Below are 20,389 nucleotides of genomic sequence, written 5' to 3' on the forward strand. Positions count from 1 at the left end.
AAAGTTAAGTTCATAATCAAAGTAATTCCATTCATAATGAGACATTTCAATGTATACTAATACGGTTTAATCTATTTTTACAGTCTTACTAATGACTCTTTATGGCTAAAATGAATGTTATTTTTATTAAATAAAAGGCAATGAGAAGGAGCATTGTTCAAGCTCGGAAGTTGTTGAAGGAATGGCAGTGAGGTATGCTTTAAGCCTTACGATTTGTATGGGGTACAAGAGTGTTTGGGTGGAATCCGATGCCGTGAATATCATCAGGCACGTGAACTCGAAGGATATAGGACTCTCCCATTTTTGTGATTTTTGATGATATTTATATCGATAGAGCTTGGTTTGATTTTGTAAGTTTTCTTATGTTAAGCGTTCGTGTAATACTGTAGCACACTTAGGTGGGACACGAATGATCATATGAAATACGAGTATGTACGTTTGGAGTCGTTTCCCCAAAGCATCACTACTTTGCGGAAATGGACATTACTTGATATGAATAAAATTTTCTATCAAATCGTTTCCTTAAAATTTTCTATCAAATCGTTTCCTTATATATATAGATAGGAATAAGGGGGGGGGGGGGGGGGGGAAGGGAGGTTGTATTGGACAACTCGGACAAAAATTTTATTTTACAATGTCGAGTACTTCAATTAGATAGGAATAAGGGCTTGTTCACTTTAACTGAATTTTAGTTCAGTTCAGCTTCTAATTTCCTTCTCTCATAAAATATTCATTTTAGCTCTATTCTGTTCAGTTCAGTTTAGTTCAGCTCCAATCATTTCAGTTCTGTTCAGTTCAATAAATGTGAACAGGGCCTAAACGGGATATCTAGTGGAGTCTTGTTAGTTTTGTTATAATGTATATTTAGTACAATAATATTTAATTTTCATACTACCTCGGTTTCGTATTTTTTTGCAACTTTTGCAAAAAATGAATGCCACACATTATTTACAACTAATACTTTATTTCCTTTTTAGGTTGTTATTTCTCTCTATCTTTCTCCTCTTCACATTCGTTCCTATTTCTCTCTCTCTATCTTACACTCACAAACAAATTTTACATAGAATTCAGTGTACCCTTCAAAGTTGCAAAAAATGTGAAATAGGGGTAGTAATTTTTTCATTATGAAATTATAGATATTTAGCAATAAAAAAACCGCATATAAATGATAATTTGAACTAAATTTATTCAGCTCGTCTTGTGTGCGGCCGACCATACCGTGTGACCACTAAAAGTAACCCCTATAACATTGATAAAGTAACCCCTGTAATACCGACGTAGTAACCCCTATAACACTGACTGAGTAACTCTATAACAATGACGAAATAATCCCTTAACACTGACCAAGTAATCCCCATTATACTAGTGAAGTAACCTTTAAAATGGCTGGCCATACGGTGTAGCCAGCCACATATAAGACTTTGTGAAATTCATTTATTTTTGATATGATCTAATCTTAACTTTTGTTTTTAGAAAAATTGGAATAAATAATCCCACCTTTTGTCATTTCTGCTCAAAATAATCCCACCTTTACGTAATCCGGAAATAATCCCACCTTATACCTCCATCTGCTCAAAACGATCCCTTGACCTGTTTGTAAAATTGTTAACTGGTTTTAGAAGGTGACATCCCACGTGTCACCTTCTAATTGGTCTTTTTTTCATTAGTTAAAAAAAACCAAGAATAAAAATAGTAAATACAAAAACAAAAACAAAACAAAGAATAAAAACAGCGCCCTTCATCTTCATCCCCTTCCTCCTTCTCCGACCCCCACCTGAAACAGCCTCCCATGCCTACCCTATTGGGGTTTGGTGAGTCCGACTCACCGCGAAAACAAACCCAAAAACAAGACCGCACTCGCAATAAATAAGACCATAAACATGGGCTCTTACTTGAAAGCTAGCTTTGAAATTACAAAGCCTCCAACGATGATCCACCCGCAACAACGATCACCGACTAGGTCCAATGTCTTGGGGATAGCAAGACTCGACCGATAAACCCGAGTAATTAAGTTCAAAGGCTTTTACAAAATGTGATACCCTTTCCAACTCTTGAGTTCAAAGGTTTTCACTACTAGTGATCCCATTTCCAACTCTTACTCAAGCAAAAAATCCCAAGCCATCCCTTGGCTATTTATAAGGAAAGCTTCCTTGTGAATTCCACTCATCTTTAAATGTGGGATTTTTTTCACAAAAAGATCCTACATGGAAAGATTGATGAATTCAACCCTTAGTTAAATAAACCAAAGAATAAGTAACAAGTGTCACATAGTTAGGTGAGAACCACTTTCTCACTTGGTCCCCAAGGCAACTCACATGCATTGTGAGCTAACCATGTGTCACCCAACCTTGAGCCTCAAGTTGGGTTCGGTTGACCGTGTCCATGACCTGTCACCCGGGTCCACGACCCCTTTCTACATGCGCTGCCACCATGGCGCGCTGCCAATGTGGCACACTACCACATGGCGCGCTGCCACTTGGTGGATGCCACGTGCGCTGCCACATGGCGTGATGCCATGTGTGTTGCCACGTGGCACACTCCTATTTGGCGCGCTTCCTTGTTTTTTGCGTGGCTAGGGTTTTTGCTTCTTACTTGAAGCATTTTCCCGTCTCGCCAATTCCTAAATTTTGGCTCGACATTTGAGATTCTCCGACGCTCGGTTTCGACGCTCCAAGCTCGAATTTCCGACGTCTAAATATAAATTACTCGATCGACTTATTAATTAATTCCGAATTAATTCATCGCTTCGGCTCGTTAGTTGCTTGGGTGTGACCCGAAGGGTTCAGTCAAGATTAAGTTGTAATATTAATTATGCATTAATATTACTGATCGGAAGCGGCCTCCACCCAGGCATTCCGATCATTTGACCATACTGAATATATTAGCTTTCTAAAAATTCTGAACCCACTATCAGAATAATACACTTATTCGAAGGACATTATTCCTTTCATACCCCATCCTACCGGAGTAGCCCACACCCTTCCCTGCCGGTGAAAGTCTAATTCTATCAATTTAATCTTTAATCAAGTTATTAATCACGAGTTCAAGGATTTAAAATCTTAATTACAATGCTGATTCTGATACAAGTATGATTTTTCATTTTGTTAAAGTAACTAATTGTTATTCTGATTTAAATAATTTTTTTTTTTAAAAAAAAAAACTTCATGTTTTGTTACTAGCTTTTGGTTGAGCCGATATCGATAACAAAGATTCCATTGAATTTTCTAAAACAAACCTTCACTATATTGTGGATTTGTGGGTTTAACTAAAAATTAATTAAAATTTCTGATTTTTCAAATGGTTTAATTTGATGTTCGATTAATTTTTTGAATTTCAACTAATCATCCCCAAATTTTTTAATCTTCTTTTAATTCTTTCCATGGGTTAGAAATAGTACTTTGTGTTGAAGATGACCATAGTATTTATTGCCTCAATGCTACACATGGGATTGACCACAGTAACTCTTGAAACATACGGAGTATGATTCTAGGGTGTCGATATATTTCGTGGGTTAAGGGGGTTTCGGGATGGCTGGTTGGCCAATGTTAGGGGGTCAGGTGGGGTCGTACGGTGGTCAAGTGAGGGTTGGTAGTTCAAGGCGAGGTCTTGTGGTGATGGGGTTGGGCTATGGGGGTTTCGGCTAACGCTTTGGTGGTGGTAGTAATGGAGATTTGCCATTGAAGGTGAGAGGCAGGGGATAGATTTCAGAAATTTTAAAAAATAAATAAATAAAACAAAATAAAACAAAATAAAAAATTCACCTGTTAAATAGGTTATAGGTATTAAATATCGTTTTGAGCAAATCAGGGCTAAAGGTGGGATTATTTCCAGATTATTCAAATATAGGGTTGTTTTGAGCAGAAGTGACAAAGACGGGATTATTAGTTATGATTTTCCCTTTATTTTAAGCTAATCTGAAATTATTTTTTGGAAATGAGTAATAATAAGGTGAACTAAACAAGGCCTTAGAGTACGGATAGATGAAAGCATGTGGTAGTTTTTAACATACTTAGCTTCGTTTTTTTAAGTTGATATGTATTCCTTTTAAAAAACTTTTTTATTTAATTGATACATTTTCTATTTGGGTAAGTTTATACTTTGCAATTACTAGTTAGCTACCCCACTCGCTTTATCATTTTCTCTCACTCTTTCTTCTTTCCTTAAGATGTGTCTAAATTGAACGTGTTAACTAAATAGAAACAGAGGAACTATATATATACACATACATATATATACACACGTACATACATACATATACACACATACATACATACATACATACATACATACATACATACATACATACATACATACATACATACATACATACATACATACATACATACATACATACATACATACATACATACATACATACATACATACATACATACATACATACATACATCGACACTTGGCTTTTCAGCTTTTAGCCAAGTGTCGCGCCACAATGAATAGATTTAAATAGGCTTCATAAAATAAAAAAAAGTTAGTTTAGAAATCTATTTGGATAGAATTTTACGATAAAATTGTTAGTTTAGAGTTTTATTTTTGATAAAATACCAATATTTCAGATGTACAAATTGAATTATAATTTAATTCAAAAAGATTATTTGATTATTTCTAAAAAATTATCATGTAAATTTATATTTATAACATATATTTTTTTAGGAACAAATAATGTAGTTCAAAAAGTACAACATTTATTTATAATATATCCTAATCGATTTAAATACAAAACTTCACAATCTAATATGATTTTATTATTGTAATGAACTATCAATCGGGTTGGATCACGGGTCATTTCGAGTCGAGTCATGTCACGAAAAGATTTTCCGTAGTTTCATTAGAGTGTAGAGTTGAGTGTTTATACAAGAGATTATGGCTCAAGAAATAGGCCCGTTAACTATACAATTTAAACACTAAATATAGGCCCTAACACCCCCCTCAAGTTGGAGCATGCAAATCACAAATGCCCAACTTGCCAAGTAAATACATGAATTGACTTTTACTCAAAGCCTTGGTGAATATATCCGCTAATTGATCCGTTGTCTTCACATAAGACGGACTAAATGATACCATGTTGAATCGCATCACGAAGATAATAACAATCCACCTCAATGTGCTTGGTACGCTCATGGAAAACAGGATTCTTCGCAATATACAAAGCAGATTGATTATCACAAAACAAACTCATAGCACGGGGATGCGAAACACCCAAACTCAGAAGAAGGGCCTTTAACCATTTCAACTCATCAGTAGTTTTAGACATTGAGCGGAATTCGGCCTCTGAAGAAGACTTGGCCACAGTGTCCTTGTTTCTTAGTCTTCCAAGATACAGGAGAAGCACCAAGAAACACCAACCAGAGATAAATCGGCGCAACAAGGGACAACCGGCCCAATCTAAATCACGCCAACCTGTAATATGTAAATCACAATCTGAACTCAAAAGGATTCCCTGACCTGGACATCCCTTTAAGTACCGCAATGTACGAAGAGCAGCTTTCCAATGATCCTGTAGCGGGTGTTGCATAAATTGAGACAAAAATATGCACCGCGTATGCCAAATCCGGTCTAGTAAAAGACAAATAAATCAGACGGCCCACAAGCCGTCGATACTGCTCTGGACCTGAAAAGAAAGAGGACTCTGATTTCGCCAGAGTATGATTCTACTCAATAGGAGTACTTGCCGGACGAGCACCTAGCAAACCAAACTCTGCAATAATGTCAAGTGTATATTTCCGTTGACATAAAAATATGCCTTTCGGACTACGAGCAACCTCAACACCAAGAAAATACTTCAAAACACCCAAATCTTTCATATGAAAACAGTCACTCAAGTATGACTTGAATGTTGAAATCGTAGAAAAATCATTACCAGAAATTATCAAATCATCAACATACACCAGAACACTGAGTTGAATAGACCCATATTGTAGAGTAAAGAGAGAGTAATCAGAGTATGATTGCCGAAACCGTACCTTTTTAGAGATGAGGCCAATTTTGAGAACCAACAACGAGGTGCCTGCCGAAGACCATACAACGACTTTAGAAGTTGACACACCATACCAGGTTGAGCGCCATGAAAACTAGGCAGAGGTTTCATATAAACCTCTTCATTAAGATCACCGTGAAGAAATGCATTGTGGACATCCATCTGATGCAATTCCCAATTCTTTGCAGCAGCCACATCAAGAAAAGCACGAACAATTACCATTTTAGCAACAGGAGCAAAAGTCTCATTATAATCGATACCTTCAAACTGATGATCACCAAAAATAATGAGACGAGCCTTCAATCGCTCTAGTGTACCGTCAGAATTAAGCTTGACCTTGTAAACCCATCGACACCCTAGAGCTTTCTTGCCCATAGGTAATGTTTCAAGCACCCATGTGTCATTATTTTCCAATGCATCAATTTCTTTTTGCATTGCCTCTTTCCATCCCTCATCTTGCGTTGCCTCCTTGAAATTACGAGGCTCAACCATCCTATCAATAGCTGCAATAAACACACGGTGTCGCACAGAAAATTTATCACAATTCACAAAATGTGCTAAAGGGTAAGGAGTACCTGAGGAGCTTGGAATGGACGGTGAACTTGGAGAGATGGATGGACCCGGAAGAGTTAAAGTATGTGCGACATAATCCCGATGCCAACCTGGAGGGTGCCTTTCCCTTTAAGCACGCCCTAAGGTAGTAGAGGAGTGACTCGGATCAGCTATAGAGCTGTTGTCCGAGACACTATCCAGAGGGGCAGAGGAGGCCGCGGAGGTGTTGTGGTCAGTGCTGGGCGCCGCGGGTGGGCTGCGGTCCAGCATGCCATTGGCAGCCACCTCCGAGGAAGAAGCTGACGAGTGAGGGGCAACATCAAGAGGCGTGGCAGCAGCGTTTAGAGCAGAAAATTCAGCAGTAGAGGCTACATTATGGGCAGCATTTGGGGCAACAGTAGCAACATTAGGAGTAGCAATAGTACTAGCATCAAAGGCAGCGGCATTAAGGGGTGAATGAGGGGTATCATCATGTGTAAGAGAAGCCTCACCCAACTCCAAAACATGTTCTAAATCATCCAAAAAATCAACATCAACTCCAACATTATCATGAGACACAACATTATCATCAACCTCTCCATTAGTGTCGCCAACTCCATCATCACACACAAAAGGAAATTCATGCTAAAAAAATTTGACATCACGCGAGACAAAAATATCACCCGTTTCCAAGTCATACACCTTCCACCCCTTTTTACCATGAGGATATCCCACAAACACACATTTCCTACTCCAAGGTGCAAATTTGTCGCCTTTAGCTTTTTGATTATGGGCAAAACATAAACACTCAAACACCCTCAAAACATCAAAATCAGGTTCTTTGCCGAAAATAATCTCATATGGGATTTTGTTGGCTAGCAAAGTAGGGAGGAGTACGATTAATCAAATAAATCGCCCCCAAAACACATTCTTTCCAAAAACCTATCGGTAGATTCCCTTGAAACATTAAGGCTCGACTCACATTTAATATATGTTGATGTTTCTGTTCTACCCGACCATTTTGTTGAGGTGTACCAACACAAGAAGTTTGGAATAAAATGCCATTGTCATTGAAATACGGAATTAAGTGTTTGAATTATGTACCATTATCACTTCGTACACATTTGACAGTAACATCAAATTGACATTTAACCATAGAAAAAAAGAGAGAAAAGAAGAACAAACTTCGGTTTTATCATTCAACAAATAAACCCAAACACATCTTCAAAAATCATCAATAATAGTAAAAAAATAGTGAGCGCCACAAGTAGACGACGTCTTATAAGGCCCCCACAAATCACAATGAATTAATTCGAAAATACGGCTAGCCCTATTATTACTATTGGGAAAACTATCCCGAGTTTGTTTTGCTTGTGGACAAATATCACATGCTTTATTTAAAGATTTTCTACTAGAGCTAACATTAACAGCAGGAACTAGTGAGAATCATCAATCAATTTAGAGACCGAAATGTAGAAACTTTTAGATCTGTCACCGCACGTACTTTGGGAAGACGCCGGAAATAGTAGAGTCCATCCAATTGTTCATCGCCTCCAATCAGGCTCCCCGAGAGTTGGTCCTGTATAGCACATAAAGAATTAGTAAATTTGACAAAACAGTGAGAATTATCAATCAATTTAGAGACCGAAATTAAGTTGCAATTTAATTTCGAAACAAATAGAACATGCTCAAGAATAATGTCATCAGCAAGAGCCACTCGACCCTCCTTTGTTGCTAATGCTTGTGCACCGTCCGGAAGACCAACGGGGCAAGGTAAGATCGATTGCTCATCTAGTAAACAAGACTCATCACCGGTGACTTGATGAGAAGCGCCGGTATCAATAATCCAAGACAAGGAATTAAACTTACCACTCAACCGTTCTTGTTGACTATTAGCCATATTTAATAAAATACGAACATGTTCCGGTTGCAAGGCCAAGAGATCGTCTGATGCAGAAGAATCACCACCACTGCTAGGAGTGTTCAAAAATACCCGACCTGTTGACCCGATGACCCGGCTGATTTATCCGGGTATTTTTTGTATTTTTTTTTAAATTCGCGGGTCGGGTACCCGACCCGATAAATTAGCATATTTTCGGGTCGGGTCATGGGCTGACCTGTGAGGGTCGCGGGTACCCGCTGACCCGTGAGTTAATATTTTTTTTTAAAAAAAAAAAAAACAGTTTTTAAGGGTTAAGGGTTTATTCCCAACCACCCACCCACCATATTCTCTCTCCTCTATGGTAGCCGACAAGACATTCATCCTCAATTGTCAATTCCTCATCTCTTTCTCTCTCCCTTTTGTTATTTTAAGTACTATCTTTCAATTCTCCTTCTTCTTGAATTTCAATTCTCCTTCTTCTGAATTTCAATTCACCCATCCACCATACCACCACTCCACTCTCTTCTCATAGTTAGATCTATGAATTTCTCTACATCTTTACTCTAATGCATGCAAGTAACAAGCGACGACAACATCGCAACAATCGGCACCTTACCATTCATTAATTGCAATTTCTTCTCACGGATCAAAGTGTGTTCGATTGAGTTGGAGGTTAATTTTGTGGTGGCTTAATGAGGAATGAAAGTAGCTATTTGTGCTAGTGGAGTTTGATTTTACTTTCATAATTGATTTCTGATTTTATGTTTTAATTCGTAAAATGAATTATTGAGGTCTTTTTTGTGACCTTGCTATGGGATTTGAATTATACAAAACTTTAACTTAGAAATTTGGATTGTTTTGTAAGAATTGGAGCTACTGAATTGCTTTATGAGTATTTTTTTTATGCTTGATTTACCCAAAAAAAGGAAAAAAAAAGTAAAATAAAAAAATAACCGGGTACCCTCTGTCCCGACCCGGGAAATTCGGGTACCCGATATCCGGGTACCCGGTTTTCCCGGGTCGGGACATGGGTCGAGCTTTATACTACCCGAAGATCCGGGTACCCGCTTTTTCGGGTACCCGAAAACCCAGGTACCCAGATCTGAACACCCTTAACCACTGCTGCCCACAGCATTGGCGCGCACAGGTGGTTTGACAGAGGCAGACGCACGAGCAGCAGGTGGATGGACAGCCGGCTTACTGCCAGGTGCAGCCACGGTAGAGGAGCCCGAGGCAGCCCCCCCTTTTTTCCGTATCTTTCGAGCCACCAATCCGGATATCCACAAAGCATAAAGCATCCTGAATTGTCGTGACTCGAGCGTTTACAATGAGAGCGGAATAACTTGGACTTATCAACACGAGCAGAGGACTGAAATTACTTTCAGTCAGCAGTGGGCAAAGCAAATACGTGGGCATCATCCCTGCTCACAGGGGTATTGGTGAGAGCTATGCTTCGAGAGTGTTCTTCTTGGAGAAGAGCTTGATAAGCTCGTTCTAGCGTGGCTGGGGGTTGTTGTGAGAGCAAATTGGTACGAACAACACCATATTTAGCATCATCAATGCCAACCAAAAACTGGTGTAAAATCTCCTCCTCCCTGTCTTTTTCATACTTGGCAGCCACACCACACGAACAAGAACCACACTCGCAGCCGTGAGGTGGCTTAAGGCGCAAGAGATCGTGAAAGTATCCCACCAATTGGCTGTAATAGTCCTCGACAAACATAGCAGGGGATTGCTTGCAATTCGTAATGGCAGCCCTTAATTGTTGCAAGCAAGGTCCACTCGCCTCACAATAGCGCTATTCAAGATAGTCCCAAAGTCGTCTGGCTTCATCAAAATAGGGTATAGAGGCTGCAATTTTTGGATCAACAGCCCTCAAAATCCAAGAAACCAACATAGAGTTAACCGTCTCCCAATCAAGCAATTTCTTCTTTTTAGGAGGTTTAGAGATAGTGCCATCGATGAAACCGTATTTTCGCCGCGATTTCAATGATAGAGTAATAGCCCGAGACCAAGCAAGATGATTGTCACCCTTCAACACGATATGGGTAATCAAATTCCCTGGTTGGTCGCCGAAACCAAGATAAAAGGGAGAAGAAGGATCAAGCTTGCCATCTTCCATGATCAATCGAATAGAGCAGTAGAGTAGAGAGAAAAAACAAATCAAAAATTTAGGGTTTTAGTGATTAGAGTATAGAGGCTCCGATACCATGTCACGAAAAGATTTTTCGTAGTTTCATTAGAGTGTAGAGTAGAGTACTTATACAAGAGATTAGGGTTCAAGAAATAGGCCCGTTAACTATACAATATAAACATTAAATATAGGCCCTAATTAGTCACTTTAGATCAGGGGTCAAACAATGTTCACACTAGCCAAAAATTTCATGTTCGGGTCAACTGAACATGCTTAGATTTTTTTTTTATTTTGCTTTATTTTTGGCTAATTTTTAAAATTTTCTAATGTTTCAAACTTACTTTGCTATTTTTTTTAAATCAAGCATTTTCACCAATATTATTATTAGTCATTATATGTCTATTGCATAATTTAAATCGTCAATGATAAATTATAAACTTGGTATATATAGATAAAATTAAAGTTTATGTTATAAATTTATCAAACAACCCGGGCGTCGCACGGTGCACCAAACTATATATATATATATATATATATATATATATATATATATATATATATGTATATATAAAACCGTGACCTCCTTATCACACTAGCTCTCGATATTGTTTTAGATGAACGAAAGTTTTTGGGTCTAACTGATTAAGGAAACTATAAGAGAGAACTGTCTTGAGTAGGATGATAGTTATTTGTCGGCCACGGGGAGATGCGGCTACGGAATGGAGGGTAAGGCAAGGCTAACAGACTGTACGATAGATTCTGAAAAATATAGAAAAGAAAAATAAAATGTGGAGGTTAACTTTAAATTCTAAGATTATGTCTATTCAAAAAAAAATTCTAAGATTATGTTAATGAATTGGCTCAATCAAAAGATTAGTTTTAACTAATTCTTGTAGGATATTTTACCAAAACGGTTAATTTAATAAAAGTATATACTAAAACAGTTAATATATTATGTTAAATGTTATTGTTCAAATATTGGGATATTTCAAATTATGTCATTAGAATTTCCCAAAAAAAAAAACAAAAATCCAATTTTTTTTTTTAAATAAAAAATTAAAAATAAAAATTAAAAAACCATAATGTGACCCAAACCGATTCAAAGGAATATAAGAAATAGATAAATTCCTTTCAAGTTAATAAATTAGCTAGTTTGAAATTAAAATTTATAATAAGTCGTTATGCTAAATACTTTTGTAAAATTAGCCATTTTGGTAAAAGATCTATTGTACCCATATAATTTTCATAATTTATATAAAGGATAATTTTAATAAGTAATATGCCACGATAGATCTTAATGATTAAGATATAAGTAAGTTTATTCCAATACTTGGTAATTATTATGTAACAAAAAAGGTGGCAAATTAGAATAAAAGAAGATTATGATGATGTGGTTATAATGTTATATGCATAATTGTGTGTACTTTTCCAAACATGGTCGTAGTTCCAACTAGACCTGGTTATTGGACGGGCCGGGTCAGGGTCGGTGCGGGTCGGTTGCGGGTTGGGTTAAAGAGGGTCACATTTTATAGGGTCAATATTGGGGCGGGTCAATGCGGGTCGCGAGTCAATAACGGGTCGATAATGGACAGGCCTACAAAATTTATCTATGTAATTATTTTTACCTTATCTATTTTCTTTATCAATTAAATTAGAAAAATAATTTGGCCCTACATTGACCCTGTCCAATAAGGGCCCTGTCCAATAAGGGCCCTGTCCATTAAAGGCCCTATCCATTGAAAACCCTTTAAACTTGACCCTAACTTTATTATCATTGGGCTACCCTACCCAATAATCACCTCTAGTTCCAGTCTTCAAGAGTTGATCGTTGACGACGGACACACATTTGCATGTACATGCATGAACTTCTTCTGTACAAATAATGATAAGATCAATTCAACTTAACTAATTTACAATTTCATGTAACAACACATTTGTCGTCTATAATTTGTACTTGTGCGGCTGAGGTTATCGGAATCCTACAAGTTGGTTTTTTTTAATCCTTTATCATAACAACCTTGAATTATTCTTTTTAATTTTCATCTTATCTGTCTTAGTTTAACCTCTTTATTCTTGACAACTTGAGAATCAAAATTTGTCGGCAATACAAATAAGAATAATTTATCTACAAATTATACCTTTGACCTTCGGAAATGATCATTTGGGCAAAGCGTAGTCTAAGCCGTCTATAACTCCATACGTACGTTGTGTGGCAAATGGTAATCATACTAATCAAGCAATAATACATTAGGTTATATTCCGAGTAGGGATGTCAGTGGGGCGGGTCAAGTAGGAGACTCGCCCCATCCCCGCCCCATTGGGGCGGGAATGGGATTCGATTTGGCGGGGGTGGGGATAAAACCATACCCGCCATGGGTGATGGGGCGGGGGTGGATTTTAAGTTGTACCCCCCCCCCCCCCGCCCCACTTCGTACCCGCCCCATCCCCACCTCATACCCACATCTATATATCTTTTAAAGCAAAATTACATACTTTTACTCTATTTATAAAATAATTACATGAAATACAATATTAATTATAATACTTTGTACAACATTTATATTATAACACAAAAATGTGTATAGAATGTTTTATTTTATAATTCGTATTAATTATGTAAGATTGTGTATTTGAGATACGGATATTAGGTGGATCTTGAGTGGGGATTAGACAGGTCTTTGGTGGGGATTAGGTGGGGATGGATATCCAAGTGGGGGGTGGGGCGGGGATGGTTTTAGAGTTGTACCCGGTGAGGCGGGGATGAGGATGAAAATGGGACCCGCCGTGGGGATGGGGATGGGGATGGGGATGAAAATATTAGGTGGGGATGGGGATGGGAAGGCCAACATCCGCCGCACCCCGCCCCATTGACATCCCTAATTCCGAGGGGACTTTGTGAATATAACCTAATGTATTATAAATAAGCGGTATAATATTGTATGTCAAAATACTTTACATTATCAAAAGGGGTTATCTAAAGGTTCCCTCTAATACATTAGGTTATAAATAAGCAGTATGATATCGTATGTCTAACTATATTGAATTTGTTTTTACTGGACTAAAATTATATTTGCAGAACTTAAAATAATTTTATTGAACTGGAGTTAACTTTACTGACCTAAAATTATTTTTGCTGAATTGAAATTATTTTTATTGATTCTCGTTAAAATGCTTCTTTAAATACACTGATTTTTACAAAATTGAACTTATTTTTACTGAACTGAACTTATTTTTCTTGGACTGTAATTATTTTTGCTGAACTTCAATTATTTTTACAGAACTAGAATAACTTTTAGTGAATATCATTTTGTTAAGGTGAAGTGACCAGGGTCATGGATAGATTTTCATGATAAAATTGTTGGTTTAGCTTAGATCGAGTTTAATTTTCGGTAAAAAGTCAATCTTTCATATGTATAAATTAAATTATAATTTTATTCAAAAAAATAGTAGATTTTAACTCTAAATAATTGTCATATAAATTTTTTTAGAGTGAAAAAAGTACTTCAAAATGTACAACATTCATTTACAATATATCCTAATTGATTGAAATAATATACTTCACAATCTAATACTTCTTTTATTTTATTTTTTATAGTTGCAACATTTCTCTTTTCACGCTTGCCGATGTAGGTTTTCAATCGTTAATATCATATCTTTTTAGGAAAAATGAAAAAGAAAAATCCAATCTTTGCACTTTTTCCTCCCAAAAATCCAACCTTTATTTTATTCCACAAAAATCCAACTTGTATACCCCACCTTCTCCAACAGATCCATTTGACCTTTAACTTGTTTAACAGGTATTTTTTTTTAATTATACCAATTTCCCTTCTCACTCCTCCTCTTTCTCTCTCCTTTCTCCTCAAAAACGGAAACAACCCCCACCCACCAATTCCTCCATCACATCACAGAAACAACCACAACAACCCACCACATCATAAAACGTAGTCACTGCTCGCCTCCTTGCCACCCCAAGACCCACCCACCTGCCGCCCCGAAACCCCCAGCACCACCCTCCTGCCGCTCTAATATCCAACCCCGACCCAAAAATATACCTTAGTGATTTTCTCTCTCCTCTACGATCTACTGCTTCAAATTCGTGATTTTCTGACGTTCTTCGACGACGATTTTGTGATTTTTCGATTGAATTTGATTAATTGATTCTCGGGTGTCAGCCAAATGAGTTGGAGATGGGTTACGGGTTTCAAGCGGGATAGGGGATGCGAGTTTTAGGCGGTGGTCGAGGTGCAGAAAGAGTTGAGTCGGGGTAGGGGCCAATGGTTGGGCGTGATTGTTGTTCGCTGGGCGGTTTAGAGTTGGTGGCTGGGCGGTTTTTGGGGTTTGGGTTTGGAGTTGTTAGCTGGGCGCGTGTTTATTGGTGGCTGGGCGTGATAATTGTTGGCTGGGTGCTTTGGAGTTGGTGGTGTTTGGGTTTGGTGAGTCCGACTCACCTCGAAAACAAACCCAAAAACAAGACCGCACTCGCAATAAATAAAACCATAAAGATAATTAAATTAATCACAAGATTAATGTAATACACATATATTTTATGATTTAATAAAAGATAAAATTTAAGTTGTACTTTTTATTTGATAAATTTGTCAAACTATAAAATCCTACTTTTTCGTTGGAATCTTTATATGATAAATTAGATTTTTATATATATATATAAATATTTTAATTTAAAAAAAAAGGACTGCCGTTTTATTTTGATTACTATGCGTAAGTTTGAAGGGCAAACCCATCTTTATCCTTATTCATATTTGTGTTATGCTTTGATTCATTTTATTCACCCATATTTTTGGAAAACATTTATTTTGCTAATACTTTCAATTTGGTTCACTAAGTTTGGTTGTGCAATCAAGTACTTTGATCTACAAGGTAATCACACGAAACTTTGAAGATGTTTGTAATTTATTTTGTATTATTATGTGTGATATGATTTATTATTTGTACTCTGTATTATTATTAGTATGTGTAAAATTTATAATTTGTAATTCGTGTGATCAAGTTTGTATATATATATTTGATTGATTATTGGTATTATATGATTTGATTGAATATGAGTATTGTATTTATTTTATTGTTTATGATAGATTATGTTTTATTTTAGGGTTCTATTGTTGTTTCCATAGGGAGTATTGTGTTATCGAGGTTTTAGAGTTGTTAATGCAGAGTATTGTTTTTGGGTTGTGAATTAATTAATTTTGGGAACTAGTTTTATTTCCCTAAGAGTTGAGATGTTTATGAATCGAATTGTCATATAATTTGGGAACATGTGCCATTATTGAGATATTATCTATTAGTTGTGAATGGTTATTTGATCGATGTATGAGATCAAATGGTTGAGAATTATTGTTTTGTTCTTGGGTTGAGGCTCGTCGTTATATAACTTAGTCCTTGGCTTTTTGGTAAGAGGGTAATAATCATGAGTTAAGAATGAGATATAATCTTTATTTATATTTATTTTTCTATGGTCCCCTACAGTGGGAATTGGCCCGTATGTGGTCTGGTTCAAGGTGTTTTCTGGTTATTAGGAGTATTCAAGTTTTTATACTTGTTGGTTTTATTCAAATTACCCATGTCCAAGGCTAGGTATAGAACAATGAGCATGACACACTTATGGGATAGAGAGTTGAGTAAAGGTTTGTATTATTATTCGAGGTTTATTTGACAAATGTTATTTTCAGAGTACAATGTGTAATGTAGTTTCGAACTACATTGTTTAATTGATAGGAAAAATGGAAACTAATAATCCCACCTTTGTCATTTTCGCTCAAAACAATTCTACCTTTTCGAAATCTGGAAACAATCCCACCTTTAACCCCCATCTACTCAAAACAAGCCTTTTACCGGTTTGTGAAATTGGTAACCTGTTTCAAAAGGTGACTCGCCACATGTCACCGTCTGATTGGTATTTTTTTTATTAATTTAAAAAACAAATAAAGAAATTAAAAAAACAATCCCTCTTTCCCCTTTCCTCCCCTGCCACAGCCCTCGTCCCTTCGCCGAACCAGCCACCGCCGGGCCCAACTACCATCACTTAGCGGAGAAAATTAAACCCACTTAAGTGTACTATGTGTTAGTCTCCATTAAAGTGGCAAGTAAGCTTTCTCAATCTTCCACATTTAAATGTCTTAATAAGGTTCGTTTTAGGTTAAAGGTGGGATGTGAGATTGTGGGGGTGAGAGTTCAAGTTGCATGGTGTTTCATAGGATGCTACGTGAAAAAGGGGTTAGCGTTTTGCGTGGGTTGGATGGGATTTGCCGATTTGGTGGCCTGGGTTATGGTTCGGACTTGGAAGGTCGTGGTGGAGGTTAGGCGAGTGAGGTGGGTGGTCGGATTTTTGGGTGGGGGTTCTGGGGATTCGGGGTTGGGTAGGAGGTTGGGTGGGGGGCTGCTGGACCAGGCGGGGTTGGGTGGGGGTTCTTCTAGCGAGTTTGGGTTAGGTAGTGGTGTATGTGGTGGTGTTGATGAGGTGTTAGTTATGGAGGGGGTGGTGATAATGGTGGAGCTTCCATTAAAGAGGTTAGAGAGGAAAGATGAAGGAAAAAACAACCGGTTAAATAGGTTATGGGTAAAAAGGCTTGTTTTGAGCAGATGGAGGTTAAAGGTGAGATTGTTTCCAGATTTCGAAAAGGTGGGACTGTTTTGAGCGAAAATGGCAAAGGTGGGATTATTAGTTTCCATTTTTCCTAATTGATATAGTAATGATAATTATTATATTATACTTTATATTCTAATATGTGGTGATTACTCAGCTTTTTGCTGACGTGTGTGTTGTTTTATTGTGCTATTTGTGTTTGCGGCCATGTCTTTTTCTTATGGTGGCCCTGTGTAGACACCCATTTGTGTTTCCCCAAAACCAAACCCAGTGATGAGTACCTTTCACGTCGAATCATAATCGAATGAAGCGAAAGTGTGGAAAGTCTAGTGTTGCGGATAGTTTTAATTTTTTTTCTCTTCTCTCTGTTTTTGAAAACTTATTTTAAGAAAACAGCCAATCCAGTTTGGTTGGTCCATGATATGAGTCCAATAGTAGTGTAGTTGGATAGGGCTTGACAAGAGCTTTCCAACGATATATTATAAGCCCAATTCCGATGAATATTGAGGAAGTTATGACCAATTTACTAAACTGGGCCCGGTTTGAGCCTTATATGCGGCCCAATGATCTTGTAACACCCTAGAAATTCCTTTCTTTTAAAAAACTTGTTTTGCCCTGTTTAAAAATTTAAATAGGAATATCTAAGATATTACCGCCACTGTGAAAACGGCTAAGGCAACCATCAAAGACACACAGCGGAAGACTAATTTCAAAACCATTCAAAACAAGTCAACTTGAAAAGTCAACCAACGAAAGTAAAGTCAAAACCAAAGTCAAACGAAGTAAAATAAAACCATCCTACAACTTGGAACCATTGTAGGCCCTTATTAAAACTAAACCGACTTTAAAACTTTTGCGTTAGTCATGCGTGATAATAATATCATAAATAATTAAAGCGTTAAACACATCATATACTTATAGAAACTAGCATGATTCGCTCTTCACCCATGCCCATTCATGAATATGCTTCATCACCTGAAAACCTCCTCTCTACTTGTCCCCACTACTCGGCATTAGAAAATGGGTCGTCGTAGGGCCAAAGTAAAGACATGGCCAAACACACAAACGCACGCAATCAGCAAAGCTGAGTACATAAGCGTAATTAAACACACTAACATGCTTTCACCTATCAACACACACTTACCTCATTGTACCTGTTTACAAGCACATACAACAATCAACAAGACACATTAACTAGACACTAAATAATTCATTTAGCGTTGATTACGCATCGAACGAGTTTCCTCCTCCTAACCTCCCCCAAATAAATTGAGGTTAACTGACACAGGAGCTAACCGTGCCAGCGACAAAACCACTCAAAGGTGGCGGAATTCCTGCGCATAATAATAAATAAAAAGGAATGTACAGCGTCCTGTACTCCATTAGAAGTTATGGTTAAATATAAAACCCCGTAACTCCCCCAATTGTTCATACTCAAGGTATATACGTTCCAAGAGTTTTGGTGCGTAATCTCTTTCACTTTACGTTATTTACCTTTTATTGGACTTGGTGATGACTCTCAAAGCATCAGAAAACAATCAACAATAATAATTCAATAAACCAAACATACCAAATTAATTCTTGAATACTTAGTGACCACCTATTATTTAATGTTGAACCCTTTTTAATTCTACCTCAGTGTCAAAGATACCTTAAACGCATAATGTGCCAAAAATCCTATCCCTCGGTGTTAAAAACACCTTAGGTGCACAAAGGCACCAACATATAATTTATTCCTTGTGTACATAGGCACTTATATAGCTCCTTCCTCATGCTTAAAGCATCAATAAAAATCATTTGAACCATAATAAAATTCCTTTTCAATATTCCAAACATAATTAAACATGTAGTTTAATTAATCATGCCTTCTAACATGCCATAAATAAAAATGTGGTTCAAACACAACATGCCCAAAATATAATCTTCCAATCCATAACCATCACAAATAATTCATGCTTCCCAATTCAATCACAAACACCATAAATTCACAATTCCATACATAAACCTTAACATGATACTACTTGTAATTGATTGAAATCAAGCCTAGCATGATTCTACATCATCAAAATATGCTAAGTACGCGAACGTACCTCAAATAAGCTCTTAAAATAACCGAGTACTCTACAACAATTCTCGAACCAAGTCTCCTACATAAAGGGACAATAATACTATATTAATTACCCTTGTATACACAATTTCCAGCAACCTAAACTCACTTTAAATAACTTATAATAATCTGAAAATTATTTAAAAACCCATAATTAAACTTCTTTTTAATGGATAATCACACCCTTTTATTAAAAATCACAATTATACTATTTTAAATAAAATTCCAACATTTTAAACTAATCAAAAATCCTTTAAAACTTCATCAAAATACATCTTTATACTTAAATTATCCATATAAACATTAAATTATCTCTTACCCCTTTTAAACTCAAAGATAAAATTTAAAGCATAAAAAAAAAACTTCGTTAAAAATAAAAAACTGCTCGAAAATCGTATTTAGAGGCTGAATTTGGCCACGAGAGGGTGGTTCTCTTTACCAAAGGTATTGAGTCTTTCTTAAAACGTTGTTTCCACTCGAAAAACACTACTTTTTTTTTTTATCAAAATCAGAGGAGTTTAGAACCTGATCGGGATTAAAACGGGATTAATATTAACGAACGAAAATCTAATAATTAAAACATGAATTTACGTGTTCAAAATAATCTGGAATTAAGTTAAACTAATAAGTAGTTATAATCACCAAAATCTCAAAACATCATTACTATAAAAGCCCTAAATCAATTATTCATTAAAACCCTAAAATCATGATTTTCAATAATTAAAAACCCTAGGTTATAAAATTTACAAAATCTGAAAATTTTAAAGTTTAATCATCAAAATACAATTTGATACTAATTAAATTAATTTCAAACAATAAAATTAAAACCCATAAATCGATAATTATAATTACACAAATTAATAAAACAAAGGAGAGAGAAAATAAGACTAACCTTTTTTTGTGTGGGAAATTTTTGGGGATTCATGGGGTATTTATAAAGTAGAGAGTGTAGGGTTAAATTTGGGCTTATAAAAATGTGGGCTTGATTTATGGGATAGGGCTTAAGTTATGGGTTTTGGAATGGGTTATTCCAATAAGAGTACGTTGGAATAATTTACATTGCCCAATAATTAAAAAACGTTTGGCCCAAAACATATTTTACTTTTATAAAACTTTATATTTAAAATACTTTTTTTTTG

This window comes from Chenopodium quinoa, unplaced genomic scaffold (assembly GCF_001683475.1).
Source record: "Chenopodium quinoa cultivar QQ74 unplaced genomic scaffold, ASM168347v1, whole genome shotgun sequence".
Taxonomy (NCBI): Eukaryota; Viridiplantae; Streptophyta; class Magnoliopsida; order Caryophyllales; family Amaranthaceae; genus Chenopodium; species Chenopodium quinoa.